The sequence below is a fragment of the Diabrotica undecimpunctata genome, chromosome 4 (genome assembly GCF_040954645.1).
Source record: "Diabrotica undecimpunctata isolate CICGRU chromosome 4, icDiaUnde3, whole genome shotgun sequence".
Taxonomy (NCBI): domain Eukaryota; kingdom Metazoa; phylum Arthropoda; class Insecta; order Coleoptera; family Chrysomelidae; genus Diabrotica; species Diabrotica undecimpunctata.
Genome location: NC_092806.1, coordinates 95654296 through 95670160, shown reverse-complemented (window position 1 = coordinate 95670160; position 15865 = coordinate 95654296). Strand labels below are relative to the sequence as shown.

At 32.2% G+C, this 15865-nt stretch overlaps 1 protein-coding gene across 3 annotated transcripts in view; it reads left to right on the top strand.

Annotated features, from left to right (window-relative positions):
• LOC140438318 (uncharacterized) overlaps positions 1–15865 on the top strand; it is a 78720-nt gene that overhangs the window by 47556 nt on the left and 15299 nt on the right. The window lies entirely within an intron of this gene.

Genomic DNA, 15865 nt, shown 5'->3' with positions numbered 1-15865 from the left:
TAGATGTATATAAAAGTAAATCTTTTAAATAATTTATTACATGGTCAGTGTTTATGGTTAAAGTGGTTTTGATGTCATCTGAGATTCCATATTTTCTTCTTGTTTCTTCGTGGTACTGGCAGTCAATCAGAATATGCATTACCGTCAATGGGAGAGAACAGTTTCTGCAGGTTGGAGAAGATTCTTTGTTGATTAAGAATTTATGGGTCAGTGCAGTGTGTCCAATTCTTAGTCGGTTAGTAATTACTTGGTCTCTTCTATTGGATGGATTATTCAAGATGATCTTCACAAGGGGATAAATCTCATATAGTTTGGTTCCTGAATCTTTCCAGTAGTTTTGCCATATGTTCATACAGTGGTCTTTAATTAGGTTTTTGAGATCGGAGTATGGGTAATTTCTTGATTTGGTTGTGTATTGTGAGTTTATTTGACTTGTGTTTGCTAGGTTGTCCATTTTCTGATTTCCAGCTATTCCTACATTCGACGGTGCCCAGATAAATGCTATTTGTTTTCGAGTTTATTGAATTATATTTATCTCATTTTTTATAGCCCAAAATATTGGATTTGTAGGGTATATTTGTTTTACACCTAATAGAGCATTTAATGAGTCAGTGATGATGACACATTTATTCTCACTACGCGTTTTGAAGAAAATTAAGGCTTCCAAAATGGCTGTGGTCTCGCCTGTGAGGATGCAGCAGTTTGTAGGTATGGATATAGTGTGAGTAGTGTATTTACAGTAGTATGCAGCAGCGTGTCCGTCATGAACTTTAGAGGCATCACTGAAAAATTTGGAGATAATTAGAATAATGAGATATCACTTCGGAGTACAAGTGTTTAATGAAAATCGGATTTGTAGTTGATTTGGGGTATTTTGTAAGGGTTAAGTCAATGGTAAGTGGTTGGATTGTCCATGGAGGAAAATTTACACTGACTTGGTAAGATCGATTTAGCTTATCCATATCAAAGTTGGAAGATTTTTTTCGTTCTATAAGGGGAGTACTATTTTTAGTTAGTTTTGTAGAACCAATACTGGGATGACAAATTTGGGAGAATACTGGATGTTGTTTCTGTGCTGATATTTTCCCTATATAGCTTAGGTAGAATGTCATCCCTTGATTACCCTTCAACTAGTGATGATTAGTCAGTTTCGTCAGCTGAAGAAGGGTTAGGGTTTATTTTTTTCTTTAATCGGGTGATACTATTTCTTAACCTAGAATTTTGTGTGTAACTTAATTCAGGATTATGAGAGTTTAAAACATTTTCCATAAAATCACATATTTCATTGAAATTTAGTATAAAAGAAGGTGATCTATTTTCGATTTTGTCTTTGATGGATTCTAGGGAGTGAATGACATCTTCGCGGGGGGTTTTGCAAGAGGTTTGTGTTTCTTTTTTGGTTTATATTGTTTAGGGGTATTAAAAGCGGATGAGTCGGTGGAGTCGGCTTTTGAGTTGTCTTCGTTATTTTGAGAAGATGATATGTTATGTCTTTTAGCTGTTTAGAAGCTGTTTAGCTTTTTAGCTGTTTAGAATTGACTGCATTATTTAAGGTTATTGGTGTTTCTGGTGTCGTATTATTTTCAGTGTTATTTACAGCTGATGCTGTTGTTTTGGAAGAAAAAGACGAAGTGTTTGGATTATCTTTAGACATGTTTTGGATGAGGTCGATTTCCGTAGTATTTTCAGTGTTATTTACAGCTGGTGATGTTGTTTTGGAAGAAGAACACGAAGTGATATGTAGATTGATATATTTTATCATTAGGTTCATTAGGTTTAGATAATGACGATGTGGTTTGAGTTGAATCTGAGAGGGGAGTTGAAGGGGTATCATTAGGTTTATGAGGTTTAGATAATGATGATGTGGTTTGGGTTGAATCTAAGAGGGTAGTTGAATTAGTTTGGTTTGAATTCTTGGCGAATTCTGATTCTTGATGACCAACGGTTTTACATTTGGAGCAACTGAATCCGTCTATGAAGAGAAATACCCGGTATGAAGTATTATCATGACTTGTGGTAAAAGAGTCAGGAATAGACATATTTTCCAGAGGTGTAATGAATGATTGCCTTCTAAATCTCAGAACATGACTGTACTCACTTACAGACATACCTACTCGAAGAAAAGTCATTTTGGATACAGTGTGAATACCAAGTTTTGTAATTCTTGTTCAATTATTTCGTTCGGGATTGTAGGACATGTATTACATATTAGAAGTCTCTGGGCTAGAGAAATTAATCTTCTTACTTCGACTTGACATCCATTTATTTCGATATATGTATAAGAATGAAGAAGAGCATCAACAGTGTTTTTTGAAGAAAGGTATATGCATATCCTATAAGCAATTCTAGAGGCAAAAAGTACATTAACTGGACCCACTAGTGATCCAACAGCTACGACGTAATCATGGATTTTTGTACCTTTATTGCTGGAAATGACTATTACTTGTTGTTTTGTTGGATGTTTAAAATAATTTACGAAATCTGAGTAACTGTGTTTAGTGGAGTTGTGTGTAGTATTATTGTTGTATGAAGTCATTTGATTAATTTTCTTGATCAGAAGTTGAGCCGGTCCTGTGGCCGGTCCAAAAAACTGGTCAAGACCCAACTGGAATTTTTGTTATCTCTTTAGGCTACGGCTCCACGAGCGACAGATTGTCGCTAGCAGTTGCAGTAAAATTACGGCGGCAGTAAAGCAGTAAAATCATGGCTCCAGGAGCGACAGTTTACAGCGCGCATATCGCCGCGTTTTGGTCTTGTAGTGGCTCCATGAGCGTTAATATGGCGCAGCTACAATCAGTGGTATTTTTTCCGTTTATATAATCTCCGTGTATATAGTAGATAATACAATAATATAGTATGGATAATCTATCATTTCAACAAAAAGTCTCTTTAATATTGGCATTGTGCCGTCGACGTAGGGTTAAAAAACAACGAAAATGATAGATTCGCCCTGTTCTAGTGCCTAGACAGAGAGAGGGAAAATTTTTTCCTTTACACCACAAATTAAACGAATATCCTGACAAGTTTTTTGAATATTACAGGATGTCAGTGTCTTCTTTTAATTTTTTATTATGTGAAATAGAAGATGTTATACCAAAACAATCAATGCGTGATAGCCTAAGCCCAGAAGAAAAATTAGCAATTACCTATCTTAAAGTAAGATTTCAAATTACATATTTTATAATCCTATACATGTATCTACCTAAAAATAAAAAAAAACAAAATATTTAACTATTTAACTTTCATTAGAATAAAAAGGGGACGTCACCACTTTTTACCTCTGCGTATTATGTAATTAGCTACTGAATTATTAAGTAGATCGACGGCGACGGCTCCCATATGTCGATTATATTCATTTATCATATTGGGTTGATGTAATGATTCTTCCTTTTCCAATATCTAACTTGCTTTTTTATGTTACAATAATTTAAAAAATTCTGAAGCGACATAAAATCTGCTTTGTTGCATTCTTTTATTTATGAATCACGCCAAGCTATCGAAAACGAAACATTAGTACTGAAGGATAATAAAATTTTACTATAAACAATAATTTTTAAAATTTTATTTATATGACATGATTAGATAACCACTTATATAGAAATGAATCACCAGTTCGAAGAAGAAAATCCAAAAAATATATTTTCGGGAAATCAATAAAAACTGTTTATTCTCTCTATTCAACTTTTTCTTGTTTAATAATGGCATCTATTATTAAGTACAGTTTGATACGGTTAATTGGGATTGAAAAAAAAAACATCCATTAATTTTTGTTATCTAGAATATCGATAAAGAAAATATTGGATTTATTTCTTTCTTAGAACTTATAATTTTTTGTTACGATTTGAGACACAAAATTGTATGAAAAAACTTTAAAGTAATTTATAAAAACAAAGAAACAACTTAAAACACATAGAAATAAACAAACAAGAACAAAAATATCCGATTAAATGGCAATTACCGCTACAAGCGACAAATTACTGCTAGTGGAGCCACAAACGCGCTACAAATTACTGCTAAAAAATAGGTCCGGATCTATTCGAACGCGACACGACCTTGACGACGCCTCTCGGTCTTGAAACGAAGAGACAATCTACGTGGAGCCACTCAGTATCATTGCTGTTGTTTTCATTTATCAAGAATCAAGCTACATTTTACTGCAACTGCTAGCAACAATCTGTCGCTCGTGGAGCCGTAGTCTTACGTAGGTAATATTTAAAGGTTATTTTGTTCTTTTACAAAAATAATACAAAAAGAAGTGCTACTCACTTGAGATAATATTGTCAGCACTAACTAATGCACTTAGAGCATTAGTTAGTGCTGAGCATTAGAGCATTATTTGTAGTAGAGGTATAAAATATTAAATTATGATTTGTTTTTACCATTTAAAATGACTATATTTCGGTACAGCTGATAACGTGGTAGATTTGATCGCTATCAGGGCAAAACTGAATATAGATAAAATTACTGCTGAGCTATATAATAGCAATTTAAAATAAGAAATAAAAAATGAGAAATTTGTGGGCAGCTTAAACATTTTTTTTATAAATTAAGTTGGAATATAAAAGGCACAACCAGTACTCTTTGAATTTTTACATGTGTGTGTATAAATACGAACAGATTTTGACCAATTTGTCAGTTGTTTAAAACAATACGGCTTATTAAAGGTTTCTTATGATAAATAGGTTGTGTCATATGTACTTGATCAACTTTAAGAAATCTTCAAAATGTAACAGTTTTTTTGCAACTACAAGTTTAGTATCTTTGTTTGTTCTATTTCGAAATGCTTCGCCCAACGGTAAAGAATTCTTGTGAGTCCAATATTTATTTGTTAGGTAGAAATAATTTAAACTGCTAATATATTTATATAAAAAAGTTTTGTAACAACGAACTTTAAGGAGAAATTTTTAACTAAGATATTCCGTTCTAAATTTACTAAACCATTGCCTCAACATAAATTGGTTCAATAGGGATAGATCTCATAGCACTCTTGCAACACCGCAAGACTGTGTTTATAAAAAATCTATACGACCTAAAATATTATTACTAGCCGATCCGCACAGTTCAGAACCATAACCGATAACAGACCTGATATAAGATCAATAAAATAGAAGACGTATTTTAACATCTGTAACCCACCAAGTTTTTAAATTTGATTTGAGAAATGTTCCCAGATCAGTTTTGTATCCGGAATAATACCCAAAGATTTTAATGACTTACAGAGAGGAAATTATTTATCATTTAATTTTATTTCTTCTCTTTGAAGTAAGCATGTCCAGTGAATATACAAATGTTAGACTTATTGTTTTCCAACACAAAACCATTGTTTAAACCACTTACAGCAATGTTCATGAACACTTTCCAATGTGTTTAAGCCTTCATTATATTTTTTAGATTTAGAAAAAGTCATCTGCATATTGTATTGTATTAAATGACATTTTTGCGATACTAATGTTATAAAAATCGGCTGTGTAAAGAATTAATAAAGTTTATTCATTTGGCAAATTCCCATCTGTAAACATGAGCACGTGTTGATATTCGGCCTCTCATTCGTCAAGAGGCTATTAAATATAATTTATAGCAAATCATGAATGTGTTGCTTATGTGAGTCAATTTCAAAAGGTAAAAGAAATAATAAATTAGACTAAAAATAATAAATTAGACTTACTCACAATCAATTTAATTTAACTCATCATAACTAACTTAACATAAAAACTCTTTGTCTCCAAGTAAGAGATGTAGTGCATTCAAGTCCTCTCCTCTTTTTAAATTTAATGTCTGTTTCGTCCCCCTTTTAAGTGTTTTCTGTGTGTCTTAAATTGTCCTTAATTTTTAACTATAACTTTAAATACTTGACTTTACAATCATTTGCCATATATTGCAATAGAACTTATCAAAGAAATTTAATAATTAGAAGTTAAAAGAATTGCACACCCACACCATTTGTACATCTAATCTCATTCATTGTCTTATAACTGTCACCTTCATAAAATAAAATCTCAATAAATAACACAAATTTCATAAATATATCTCTAGAATAAATATAAATAACTTTTAAATAACTCAATGGTATAGAACATTACTTTCATTAAACAAACAATCACATTACACCTATCTCTACTTCATTGGATAAAATCTGTCTCCTCAAGAACTTCTCCGTTTACGGTCGAACAATTACAATAGCAGACTTAAGTTCTCCAATCAACAATACAGGATAGTTTGAACCATGTTCTTTCAACCATCAATTAATAGAGTACCGGCATCATTTATTTAACTTTGTATCGAGACCTGAAGATGCTTTGCATATTGTAGAAAGCGAAACCGGTCGTCTGGATAGTTAAATTAAATTGATTGTAAGTCTAATTTATTATTTCTTTTACCTTTTATAATTTATAGCCTTAAGCCAAACAGATTCTCATGTTACAGATCCAAACTTTCCAGTCTGTTTAAATTCAAATTGTAGCGTGTTGCTTTTTTATTCAAAATGTTTACTTTGTTATGTATCTCTCAGTTAATGAATATTTTATTTTAGCACATTTTCCTTCAATGGAACATTAAATTTTGCTCACAGTGATTAAATTGCAAGAATTTCTTACACTAATAGTTTCAAAAGTAAATATTTTTAAAAATCATATAATATACCTCAGTACGACCCGGTTTGGCTTTCACGTGCGTTTGTTGACGTATGGGAATATTAAAACGAATGAAGTTTAGAAGTGCACTTAGAACTGAACCCTGTGGAAGACCCGCGATATTAAAACTTGGTCCAATGAGTTGATTGTTTTCCATCCTAATATATATTTTTCTGTTAAAGTAGAAATTGACAATATTTTTGGCTTGCAGGGAAGGTATTTGGAATTGATGAATCATCTGTCCTTTAAGCATAAATATCTAAATTAACACTGTAATATGCAACTTCAATATCCAAAGATAACATTAGTACATACGTGTTGCAAGAATATGCATTTTGGATGTGAGTTAGACTACTATGGTAGCGAGTGAATCCAAAGTACCACAACCTTATTTGTAACCGAACTGAGAATTTAGACTCTGCAGAAAAACTTAATTAATGGCGACGAGGTATCAATTATTAAAATAAAAGCCACATAATTTATCACAAAAATCCAGATCTGGCCTTAAAATAAAATAGATTAAAATTAGATTAGAATTAAATTAACATAATAAATAATTAATAATTGATATCGTAATTTAAAAATTTATTAAAATACCAATAATGAAGAGAAATGACATAAAACAGGTAGCGAAATAGATACAGATGAAGAAACAAAACGCGAGAGAAAAAATCAGGCTGAATATTTTGGAAGAAGTAACCTGACAAAGTGAACACCTTCTAAAAGTGTTACGGAGAGAAAAGAAGAGAAAGAGGATGTTTCCTGATTAAAATGATGCTAAAACTAATGAAAAAAAATCAAGACATTATGAATAACATAAACAAATAAAAGACAGTTGAGATTTGATTTCACGTATAATGCGTCTGTATATCCGCTTATACGTATTTCACCCTAAAAGGGATCTTCAGAACGGCTATTTACAGACGCTCTGAACGTGAAAATAAATCTTTCCTGTTTTAAGAAACAACTCTAACATGGCTCCGTATGGAAGCAAATAGCAAAATCTGATAATTAATCCGTAAACTAATTTTTCGAAACCAAATTCAGATTTCTGTTTTAATCTGTGCTTTCTTAGAATTACAAGGCAAAACAGACGTTGATAAAGATGTTATTATGATGCGTCCATACGAAGCCATATGAGTTGCCTCTCTAGATAGGAAAGATTTATTTTCACGTTCAGAACATCTGTGAATAGCCGTTCTGAAGATCACTTTTAGGGTGAAATACGTATAAGCGGATATACAGACAATCTTAACTGTCTTTTTTCTTTTATTCCAGTATACTCTTTATGAGTACTAGAAAAAAATTCGCTAAGGATTTTTGCTTAGTTTTGCTTTGCCCACTGAAGATAATAATTTAGAAACTAAAACAACCTACGACAAGCTAAACACCCAAATAGGGAATATACAGAGATATGATATAATATTAATCGTTACAGACATGAATGCGAAAGTCGGTAAAGAGGAAATATGTAGAAGGATAACATTTAGATCAAGCTTGCTAAGTTATCAAATGAAAAAAAAGTTAACCGAATTTGCTACAGAGAACAAAAAGAAAAAAGCTAGCATAGGTTTTGATCATAAAAACATTCATAAGATAATATAAACTTCCCCGATGAAAAAGTAAAAAATCGAATAGATCGTGTCCTAAGGGAAAGCAAACATGATAAGGCAATAGTCTATTGAGTTATTAAATGACAGATACCATCAGTGGCCATACACTAGTAGTTGAAAAATAATTAAAACAAGAATTACCAATAATTCAAAAACCTATTAGAGATAGATTCAATTACCAATTAGAAAGCTTTCAAAAGAAACAGGTAGGGTAAAGTGTGCAAATCGCGGTCACCTTAGAAGAAAATTTAATATAAAAAAAAGTAAAACTCTGTGAATCAAATTTAAGTCGTCAACCGGTCATTTGGGGTTTAACTTATTGTAAAACACATTCAATTAAAAAAATCAAAAATTTTTGTCTTTTGACCGGTATTATCACCATATATGGACAATACCGGTTATGAGTGTGGCTAATGCCAGTAAATTTGTTTGTGTTATTATTAAAATAAAAATCAATATCTATTTAACAATTTTTTGTTATAAAACGATTAACGAATGTGCCTTAATGGGTAATAATTCAAGTAAATCAGTAAGAAAGGTGAAAAATATTTTTTATTGCAAAACAAAAAAATTACAAAAATATGTGTTTTAATGTAAAAATGGTTGACAGAGTCATCGCAGGTATAACCCTCTGCAGAATCCCATCCACTGTACTCTAAATGGGCCCATCTTGAGCAAAAGGTACATCTAAACCACATTTCATTATTTTTGCCAAACTCGCTGCAAACCAGGCATCTATCTTTGTCTGCATCGTCACTGTCATCACATGGTATATTGATATCTGATTCCGAAGAACTAGAATCAAACACTTTTCTCTTGTAATGAGGTTTCTTAGTTTGTACTTGTTTCCCAGTCTTTGTATTTTGTCCTTTCTGAGATTTTTGGGTATTAATTTAGTTTTTTCTTTTTCTTGAATTTTCTTTACCTTTTCTGGTTTTTTCTGTTCCTTTTCTTCTAACTCTTGTTTAAAAGGCGTAGATGTCAGGATTTTGGCATGCTGTTTTTTTCTGGTTATACTCTTTCTTACAGCGGAATTTGTAATAGACGTAAGTTCTTTAAAAGATGTGAAACTAGTAGAAGGTCCTGGAATAGGATCCTTTGCTGTTGTTTCAACCTGATTTTTGTTTATAGGTGACAAAGTTTGAGATGGGTTTGTATTGTAAATTTCGGCTGGTATGGCTTTATTGTTATCTTGGACTCAACAAGCGATGGGTTTTGTAATGTTGTAGCAGCTAAGAAATCTTGATCTGTAAATACTTTTGGGTTGAGTGGAAAAATACCGGCGCATTTAAAGCCAGATTCTCCTTTACTTATGGTCGCTACTGTAGAATATGCTTTATTAAACAGACCACCAATATTATATGGCGTGATATTTCGCATAAAATGTGTTTTAATAAACAAATTACATTATTTCGATATTCAGATTTAAGAGGCCTATAAAAAACAATATCCAAAGGTTGGATCTTGTGAGATGAATTAGGCGGAATTGAAAGTATAGAAATACTATTTGCTTTGTAATATTCATAAACTTTCATTGATATGTCCCTGAAATGGTTATCTGTAATAAGAAGGACTGGTGAGGTTTCACTGGGTTTTAAGTATTTGTCAAAGTATTGCAATCATTCATAAAATAAACCTTCATCAATCCAACCATTATTTGAACATTTATATAATGCCTCCGGAGGTCCATCTTTTTCTAAAAGTGGTGTCAGTCGCTTTCGCGGAAAAATAAACATTGGTGGAATGTATCTCCCAGCGGCATTCATGGCACACATAACTGTGATGTTTCTACCCCTCTCTCCACTGATTGCAAAGCCAACCCTTTTCTGGCCTTTGGTAGCTAAACTTTTTCCAGGATCCTGAATTGTACTAATTCCTGTCTCATCGGCATTGTATATTTGTGTTGGACCAAATTGATATTTTGTCATTCTTCTTCTTCAGTGCCTTATCCGGTCCGGATGTTGGCGATCATCAAGGCTATCATGGTTTTGTTGACTGCTCTGCGAAACAGCTCCGCTGAGGTCATCCCAAACCATTGTCGGAGATTTTTCAACCACGAGATACGACGGCGTCCCGGTCCTCTTCTGCCAAATACTTTACCCTGCATAACAAGTTGAAGAATTCGATATTTTTCTTCGTTCCGCATCACGTGGCCGAGGTACTCAAGCTTACGTTGTTTAATTAAATTAAATTTTTATAAATAATTAAATTTTGTCATTACACTATCTAATAGCTTAAAAAACAGGTCCACTTCTTCTTTATTAAAAGCTGTTAATCTGTTTAGACTCGTGCCTTCTGCTTTGCATATGGATACTGTTGGATTTCTGCGAAGAAAACTTCGTAACCACTCGACCCCAGCTAATCCTAAGTAGACGTTAAAATTATGTTTATTACTGTTTTTTTCAGCAAACTCAAATGCTAATTTTCTCAGTTCTTTTGCTGTTACGCCATAAAAAATAGAAGCTAAATATTTTATTTGTGTGGCTATTTCAGCTTCTTGTTTGGCAGAAAATACTGATTTTCTACCTAATGACGCACCTTGAAGATTTTTATTTTTTATTCTTTCTTGCAATATCGAAAAAGGGATAGCATATGCTTTTGCTGCTTTTCGCATAGTAATTTCACCATCTCAATAAGCTAAAATAGCTTTTTTTAAATCCTGTTGACTCCATTTTGCTTTATAAGCAATATGGTGTTCTTTTTCGATTCCTTGTCATCTGAAATATAAATATTCCCTAAGGATTAATAGTACAAACTGTAAATTAATATAAGTCAGCATGGGGGTAATACCAGTCAACTGACCGGCATTGCCTCCTGACATTTTTTTCTTAGAATTTTTTACTCATAAACATGTATTAAATTATTGATCTTTAAAAGAGGAATAGGCAGCTAATATCATTATAATCAATTGTAACCAATTTTAAGATCTAGAAGTGAATAAAAATGAATCTTATATTACTCACTATAAAAATAAGATCGAAAACACTGAAAACAGGTTAATAATATTTCTATGATAATGGTATACGCCAACTCAATGCTCGTCGGCAATCTGAATACAAAGTAATGTAGCGACACGTTAACAGTTATAGGATGTTGCCAGATTGAATAGATTTCGCACAATCGGGATGACCACCATTACCCACTGACCGGTATTTACATAGTTTATCCTAATAAACAGACTAGAGGAAGAAATTAAAGGCTAGAGAAGCACAATCAGAAGTCAAATAGGAAATAGAAGAAGAATGACAGTACCATCAGACAGTTATATCGGAAACAGCAGAAAAGTGTATAGGAACAGTGCGTATAAAGAGACGTCAAGACTGGTTCGATAAATAATGTAGAAATGCTTGGCAATAAGAAACAGAGCAAAACTACATAGAGATAGGGAAAATACCCAAAATACCATAATCTGCAGAAAGAAGAAAATAGAACAGCTAGAAAAGCAATAAAAAGACATAGAAGACTACATAAACAAAGAGGTAAAAAATTTCTAATAAGAATTTAAGAAATCTAGACGCAAAAAAGAATAATAGAGAGTATTGTAGGAACAAAGAAGGTTTATTTCTGGGAGAAACAACAAAAAAATTTAATAGATGAGCGGAGTACTTCGAAGATCTGTTAAATACAACAAGAGAAACTAGAGAGAAATGAGAATTAACAAGATAAAGAAGGGACATGCGGGGAATCAACTTTGAATGAAGTCAAAGAAATAAAAAATTTCTTATAAAATAACAAAAGGGCAGGAGAAAGTAGGGTTCCACCTGGGATTTTTAAGGAAGGCGGACAAAAAGGCGAAAAAAAGAATATTTGGCTTAATATTATAAGTTTTACTAACGGAAAAAATGCCGAAACAATGGAATAGCGCTCTTAGTTGTCATATCAATAAAAACGAAGAGCGAAAACTATAGAGGTATAGCACAATAATTAGAAGTACTCTATACAATACTTCCAAAAAATATTAAGAAAAGATTAATTAAATATAATAACAAAGTGATCGGAGAATATCAGGAAGGATTTAGACCACGGAGAACAACTGCTGATTAAATAAGTATGTTAAAATTAATTTAAAATAATAGCTACGAACAAAACATAGGATTACATTACATATATGTATGTTATTTATTGATTTTAAAAGGCACACTGTTGCTCTTCGGAATCTCCATAATTTGAGCCGCGAGAATCCTCTCCTAGGCGAAATCAAGTGGCCAACATTAATTCTAGGAAATTTTGAAATCGATTATTGGCGACGCGTAAGAAAATATTCCTTACTGGTCACTTTACATTGTAACAATAAAATATTATGTTTCTGCTTATAATAATAAAAATAATACATTAGATCTAATTAATAAATAATAAATAATTTTTATGTCATACTAGTTCCTTATCGTGTTTTTGTTGCTTAGTTATCAACTACATATAGATCTATCTAATCTCAAACTAGATCTACAGATTGATGACAACGTAACAATCAAAGAAAAGGATAAATTCAAATACTTGGGGTTTCTTCTTCTTTAAGTGCCGTCTCCCGATCGGAGGTTGGATACCATTATCACTATCTTTACTCTACCTACTGTTGCTCTGAAGAGTTCCATAGAACTGCATATAAACCAGTCCCTTAAATTCTTCAACCATGACACTCTCCTTCTTCCTATACTCCTTTCTCCTCTTATCTTTCCCTGCATTATTAGCCTTAGCAGGTCATATCGCTGTCCCCTCATTACGAGTCCCAGATATTGGAACTTTCTTATTTTTATTGTGTTTATTATTTCGCATTCTTTGTCCATTTCTCGCAATACTTCCGTGTTAGTTTTCTTCTGTTTCCATGCTATTCTAAGCATCCTCCTGTAAAACCACATTTCAAAGGACTGTAACTTATTTATGTGATCTTGCTTTAATTTCCAGCTTTCAAGCCCATATTGCAGTATCGAAAACACGTAGCATCTCAGTGCTCTTACTCTCAGTTCTAATCTAAGGTCTTTGTTGCAGAGAATTGTTTTGATTTTTACAAACGCCTTTCATTTCTATCCTTGCTCTTATTTCGGTTTTTGATCATTATTGTCTGAAATCCAGGTTCCTAAGTATTTGTATTTATCAATCCTTTCTATCGGTACATTTCCCAAATGTATGTTTGTTAATAGATCTTCCGTTAATTATTATTCCTTCACTTTGAGATAGTAATGCTTCTTCAAAAATGGCTTCACGATACACATTAAATAGTAATGGGGACATAATACATCCCTGCCTAACTCCTCTCCTAATTTCAATTTCTGGACTGGGTTCGTTATCTCTTACGATTTGTGCTCTTTGATTCCAGTAGAGGTTTGATATTATTCGTCAGTCCCTATGGTCTAAGTTTTTTGTCTTTAGAATTTGGACTAATTTTTCATGTGTTACTTTGTCAAATGCTTTTTCAAAATCAACGTAACAAACATGCAAATCAACTTGGGGTTTATAATCACGAAAACGGAAACAACAGAGGAAGAAATTACACAAAGATTAGGACAAACAAGAACAGCAATCCGACAACTTAACTCAGTATAGTGGGATAGACACCTAAATATGAAAACAAAAACACAGATTTATAAAACATTAGTACGAAGTATTATGACATATGGGGCTGAAATTTGGTCATAAACAACAAAAACAGCAGTAAGATAGTAGCAACAGAGATGGAAAACAGAACGAAACGAAATTATAAAGATTCGAAGTTTATATCTGAGAAAAATTTAATTCTTTTGAGTGTCAAATAACCGAGAAGTCTATTTAATAACGGAATTATTCAATGTCCTGACATCACGACAAAATGTGTTTACACAGCAACATAAAGAAACACCAGATGAATCAGCAGCTGCAACTACACAACAAAGCAAATGCTTTAATTTAATAAGCGTCAATAAATAACTAAAACTTCAGTCAAAGACAAGAATACAATACAAAGTAAACATATAACTTGCGTGGTATGGAACAGGTATGATACCACAGCCCAACAAAGTGAAACAAAAATATATCTGATGCTCTAATTTCAAAAATGACTTTTTGTTTTATAGTAGTTTTTTTTTGGAATCTATTGTATAATTTTAACTTCGCTCGAAAAGATATATACAAAGGCATCTGGACATCACCAGATGGACTTACTACTAATATACTATTTTATACTCAAGACACCAATCGCTTATAATAAACGTCCGCACCAGGAGAGCGACAAATGCGGATTATGATCACTACTTAGTCGATATGGTCAAAATTTTAAACATTTAAAAAAGGAAATAGGCTCTAAACATGAAGTATACACTGCAGAAGGACTCAAAAATGCAAACAAAATAGAGAATATAAACAAAATATAAACATTAAACTAGAAAATAGACTAAAACATGAAAACATAAAAAAAGAGTGGCAAGACTGTAGAAACATCATTAAAGAAGCAGCTGAAAAATGACTAGGCATGAAAGATAAACAAAGAAGAATAAGAACGAATGACTATTTTGACGAATAATGTCAGAATGAAAGAAAAAACGGAGCATATTTACTGATACAACGGGGGCACAAAACCGAACAAGCAGAGGAGGGATACAAGTAAGGAAGAAAAGAAAGTCCACTGCAGAAGAGAGAAAATATTAACAAAGAACTTTAAGAACTACAAGATCTAAGTAAGACAATAGAGACGAGAAAATTTTACCAGAAACTGAACAGAAGCAAAAAAGAATTCAAACAAAAGAAGTGAAGGAGGGTAATATATTGACAGAATAGCAAAAAAAAACTAAGCAGGTAGAATTCCTAAATGCGACCGACAATATTTAGATTATATTAATATATTAGATGTTTGTTTCTAATTCTACATAATATAACGTTTTTAGAAAAATCTTGCTTTTAATTATGTGTTCCTAATATGCCATATGCTAAATAAAAAATTAATTCTCCTCGACTGACACGCTTCTTGGCCAAAGTCATAATGACAGCTAAATTATACGATATCTTAATAGATTACGCGTTTGACTCATTTTATTATTTCTTTGCTGGAATATATTGTTATCGGACATACAATATAACCTGGGTTTTTCACTCTTATAATATTATTTTAATTAGTCAGACAATTATATATTTAAACTTTGATAAAATAAAGGCAGATATCGAGCACAGTTTTATTAATTAAATCTTGCCCAAGTACTTTCGCTCTGTAGAGCATCTTCAGAAGCATTTCGTCAATTTTGGGATATCCAACAATTGCAGAATGTCATAAACATAAAATTAAACATAAAGTTGAACATAACACTATACTAAACAAGGACAGGAGAGAGAAACTTATCTCTCCTGTTGCCGACCAGAATGTAGCTTGCGACTTTTTAAAATAATTTTAAACTGTTTGTCCTTGTTTAGTGTAGTGTTATGTTTAATATGTTTATGACATTCTGCAATTGTTGGATAGCCCAAAATTGACGAAATGCCCCTGAAGATGCTCTAGGGAGGGAAAGTACTTGGACAAGATTTAATTAATAAAACTGTGCTCGATATCTGCTTTTATTTTATCAAACTTCATTTATTCGAGCATTCAACCTTATATTAATTAATTATATATTGTTTTTCCTACTTCTATTAGTTTAATGTTGTTATAAATGTATACTTTTA